This window comes from Epargyreus clarus, unplaced genomic scaffold (genome assembly GCF_041222505.1).
Source record: "Epargyreus clarus isolate Ecla_fem2 unplaced genomic scaffold, WU_Ecla_fem_2.2 ptg000009l, whole genome shotgun sequence".
Lineage (NCBI taxonomy): Eukaryota > Metazoa > Arthropoda > Insecta > Lepidoptera > Hesperiidae > Epargyreus > Epargyreus clarus.
Genome location: NW_027332217.1, coordinates 11,304,158 through 11,309,563, shown reverse-complemented (window position 1 = coordinate 11,309,563; position 5,406 = coordinate 11,304,158). Strand labels below are relative to the sequence as shown.

General features: G+C 33.9%; 1 non-coding gene across 1 annotated transcript; it reads left to right on the top strand.

Annotated features, from left to right (window-relative positions):
* The first annotated feature begins 1,556 nt into the window (after positions 1 to 1,556).
* Positions 1,557 to 1,640, top strand: TRNAL-UAA (transfer RNA leucine (anticodon UAA)). Its single transcript has one exon. It is a non-coding gene; the product is annotated as a tRNA-Leu (tRNA).
* The last annotated feature ends 3,766 nt before the right edge of the window (positions 1,641 to 5,406 follow it).

The following is a 5,406-nucleotide window of genomic DNA, read 5'->3' as shown; positions in this document are numbered from 1 at the left end:
GGTTCAAATCCCAGGCACGCACCTCTGATTTTCAAAGTTATGTGCGCATTAGAGATTAATTATCACTTGCTAAACGGTGAAGGAAAACATCGTGAGGAAACCTGCATACCTGAGAGATTTATATAAAAAAAATCTCAAAGGTATTTGAAGTCTAACAATACGCACTTGGCCAGCGCGATGGACTATGGCCCAATCCTTCTCATTATGAGAAGAGACCCGTGCCCAGCAGTGGGACAGTAATGGGTTGTTGATGATAAAAAATATCTATGAACAACGGATAAATACACGAGAAACCTACTGCAATTTATTTAACGATAAAAATGCACAATAATTCCTCATTAACTTACGCTCCATATCCAACATTCCTATTAACGATTAAGCACAGGAAATATAAATAAGGTTTTTATTTCGCGTCCTAGAATTGCGAGAACAATTTTCGCAATTTTCGCTAAAGCAATTACACCCGCAATTAAAACCTGTGCCCTCGAGTTGCGGGAATCCAGACAATTCCGGACGCTGGTATTTTCTGCGACCCTAAACTGACCTCACACTACATAAAACTTTCGATTAAATTCTCAGAGAAATCAGATCTTTTAAACCGAATGCGGGGTTTTTGCCTATTAGGGCACCCTACAACTGTAACTGAAATGATGGGATGACCGAAATAAAAAAATATTTTGCATATTCATTACACGACCTTAAATACATCTATATTATTGAAACTCTTAACTAATAATTATTATATATAGATGCAATACTAGCTGACCCGGCAAACGTTGTGTTGCCCTATAAATAAAAAAATGTTAAGGGTGAACAACCTTATCACTTAGGGGTATGAAAAATAGATAGTAGCGGATTCTCAGACCTACTGAATATGCATATAAAATTTGGTGAAAATCGGTAAAGCCGTTTCGGAGGAGTACGGTAACTAACATTGTGACACGAGAATTGTATATATAAGATATAGACTGGTACAATTACACTTACAAGCAAAATAAATATATCATGATGCAATAATCTTGGCATTCGACGAGATGCACTAATAACACACTTCTTAATTAACATAGTAAATTAGTCGTTGACTCTTTTACATTTAGTACATTTTTCATTTACCCGTAATCAGAACAATGAGTCAATCCAATGCGAATACGTCATCAGATTTTTTTGTTTTAACAAATAGAACTGTACCTTTAGTATGAGTTTTTATGTTATTATGTTTTTACAAAAAATAATGTTTTTGTATTTGTTCGCGTATTTGCCCATACATTTCCAATCAGTACCCCTAGCGGTCTGTATCAGAACTGATTGGAAATGTATGGGCAAATACATAAACAAATACAAAAACAGTCATTTTTGTAATAACGTAAAAACTCATACTACGGGTGCTGTATCTTGCTACAGGTCTGGACATCTTAATCTGGACAAACATTACAAAGAAAAATAATCCTTTATTTGTTTACTTAATGCAATAATACACATATACAAACTTTACAAAGAACAATAATCCTTAATGCAATAATACGAATATGTTGCCAATTTTCAACCGTTACAAACAAGTCAGGTTGGCCGAGTGGTCTAAGGCGCCAGATTTAAGCTCTGGTTCCCGCGAGGGAGCGTGGGTTCGAACCCCACACCTGACATCCTCTATAGGCAATTCCCTTTTTTGTAATCACTCACAAAAATTAAGATTCTAAAAAATATATAATTTTAATTCATTTTACGTAAATAAATATTTTTTTTTTTGCTTTTCTTAATTATTATCTTTTATTTACTACTTTCATAAGAAGTACTTTTTTTATAATATAGAAGTAGCAGAGGAGCATGCAGTCCACCTGATGGTAAGTGATTACTGTCGCCCATGGACATCTATAAGCAACCCCAGATAGGAATAGATAATTCTACCTGAGGTCGGCCAAAGATGCGCTACCCCTGAGGACTAAGCTGGAACGCCTCGGAAAAGTATGTCTCCCTAACCATAACCTTTAAACCAGAACAGGACAGCGCTTAATACTGCTGTTATTAGGCAGAAATCGGTGTGGCACTGGTGCCGCCGGAGTTTCACCACAAAGGTTTCTACCACCTCCAAAAGACTAGAAACAAAATACAATTTTAATTCACATACAGTCGGAGTAACTGAATAGATTTATTTTGTAACATTATTTACAAAATGTAAATAACAAAACTAGATAGATAGACACTTCATCATTAAGTGTTTTATAAATGTAATTATTTACATACGATCACTTATAAAAAGAAAAATGCTTGCACAACATTTAAAAGGATTTTGCAATAAGTTCAAAGGAACTCGAGTCTCCCTAATACACTTTGAATCGTTTGGCCTGGCACGTCTACTTTTGTAATCGAAGCGATAATTATTGATTATATCATATTGTAAATTGTAATGGGCATGGTGACATATTTAGAAATCAATACTAATACTACTAATACTAATACTACTAATGTATAGCTATACATCAACTACTAAAAATCATATTACTCGTACTTCGACAATAAATAAGTTTTAACACAAATAATAGCACTTGTTTACTTTTTATTTCAAATTAAGCGCGAAAGTGATCGCATGTGTCATATACGCGATACGTTACGCTATACGCTATACGTACGTATACGTACGAAATAGCATAGAAACGTTTAAGCGATACGGTATCACGTATGAGGCATGACGTCATTGCTCTGATTAGATTAGTGACTATAGTATTTTTATATATTTTCTTATTAAAAATATTATTGATCTTGATATAGAGTTCTAGGAAAATATACTACCAAAGCGCCACGAACCTCTAAATGACGCTTGCATTTTGTATATCATAATTGCACATACATTTCACAATTGGTAAACACTGAAAATAATACATTGAAAAAGGCTTGGTTACTACTTACCAATATGCTAAACTAAAATGGCGTCAATTAGAATGACGACCCGCATGGCATAATGATTACGATGTCAATTTGGCCTGCTCACAATTAAGATATCTGTATCAGATCTGGATGTTATGTATTTATATTCGTGCATGAACTTTAATTAAATGAAAGCACTTTTAACAATGATACTCTTGTTGCCAAAATTTGTGCCAAAGAAAATAACGACAACATTACACATATGAAAATCATTCGCGCTAACCCTACAGAAAGAGCTACGAAGTATGCTTCCCGTGAGAAATACTTCGAACAAACGTTAACGTGGCTTTAAACGTAGGATCATAAAAGAGCCATTCCACGGCACTCGGGAAAATGCATTTTATAAAAAAGACGGAGAAATGTTTATTTTCCAAGTGAATTTTCAGCGTCGTCTGCGAATTTTACCATTTTCCATTTCTTTGCAACCTTTTGAGTTGTATACTGAAGCGTATTTACATGCAATATGATCTAAGTTTGATGTGACAACTTCTGGGTTTTTTGAATCATTAAATCTTCTTATTTCACGGAGCGCACGGCAGTTGAATACTTAAATCTTTTTAAGTAAAGTAGCCGTGAGCTTTCTTTTAATTACAGTTATATATGTCCTGTTAAGTTGTAGTTCACGTAAAGAATATAAAATGAGAGGTATTCAATGCGACATATGAGATTTTAAAAATAAATCGTGATATGTTTTCGCGAATATAAAGACAAAGTAACTTCTTTAAATTGTGGCCATGTGTGACCATGAGTGACCATGTTCAGTTTACTGGGTACCTACACAATATACACTATACCGTGCTAAAGGAACACTATATCCATAAACCATATCCACCATAACCAACAGATACAGTCACACTTACAATCGACATTTCAATATTACTATCTAACAAAACTATTACTAATTGCATCGAAACTATGTAACGGCATGATAATAAATAGTCGGTATACCCTCGACAGGGGGACTATCCTGTACGTTCGTCAACGAAGATTCGTATTCGTCCGATAGTTATCTGCAGAGAAATATGACGAACGGTGCGTACCTGTCAACTTTTTACGACATTTTTATGATGACGCGAATTTGTGCCCCCTTGCGGTTCTACACATGCGTACCAATCACGCTAACGTTTCATAGAGCGAATTAAATCACACGTGCGGATGAGACACATACACACGGACATAAATCTGTGAAACGAAACAAGAACAGGCTCAGGCACATATATTATATACATACATAGTAGCAGACACGGTCGCGGACATAAAAGCACGCGACAAGAAATAGGCATCATGCATACATACATATACTCGTATACATAGAAGTAGTAGGTATCTTCCGTGGTTTTTGAAGTTTGTCCAAAACAGACGCCCGTAAAAAAAAACTAAATTAGGAGATATCCGAAATTACGGACGAAACTAGGGATTTCACAGAGTAGACCCTCAGATAGGGTTCAAATTCAGGTATACTTCTCTTCGAGCAGAATATTCATGTCGCACCATCCGACTTGCAGGAACTTTACGCGCTGTTTTAATTACATGCACTAAATAATGTGACCATATTATTTATATTTTAGGGAATATCCTATTTCATTAGTCTTCATATCGTTTAATTATTTTACTATCACAATATTCTTTGTAAGATTAAACGATAACATTTTAAATATATTACAAGTCCACAATGCATTAGCAATAAATACAATTAAATCTTTTTCTGTACAGACAAGTTATCGAACAACTTTATTATATATTTTAGAAACGTGTAACAAAAGGTCAAGGATGCTGCCTACAGGCATCTGTTATGAACTCCATTAATCTCCGGCTAATTATACACTATTTATAATAAAAACAAACATCTTGAATTTAAGTACAGAATTATCTTTCAAGCTAAATTGTAGAACCTTACCAAAACGCCGATTATATACAATCCGTATATAATTATTGTTGCAATAGATAAATAATTAGCAGCAATTAGTCACTGTCATCCGTAATTGGACACGATTGTTTTTAGATGATTACATATTACATTTTCTTTAGTTTTGATTTGAGGAAAGCGTCTGTAATCGTTTGGATGTTTCGATAAATATACACTTTTCATTCAGAAACAGTAAATAATTTATAGAAATAATATAATAATAAGTATACAGCATATGAAATAACAATGTCTAATTAACTTACAATAATATTGAATATTGCATTTTTAAATATAAAATTAAATAAACAAAAACTAAGACTCGTGATATCGTTATAGCAACCATTCATTACATATAACACCGTGCTTACTTTGATTTTAATATCCCGATTTTAGTAACGTAATTATGGAGTCACTACCTCTGTAAGTTTTCCTTAATAAACACCTGCTCTATTAAAGTTTAATTGCGCTTTGTACCTACCATATCGTGAATTACATTTCAGTTTTCAGTTCGCCTCCTTCTGGTTAATTATTGGAGTTGAATGTTGTATTAAGAGTCGAAGTTATGTAGTTACTGTTTGATA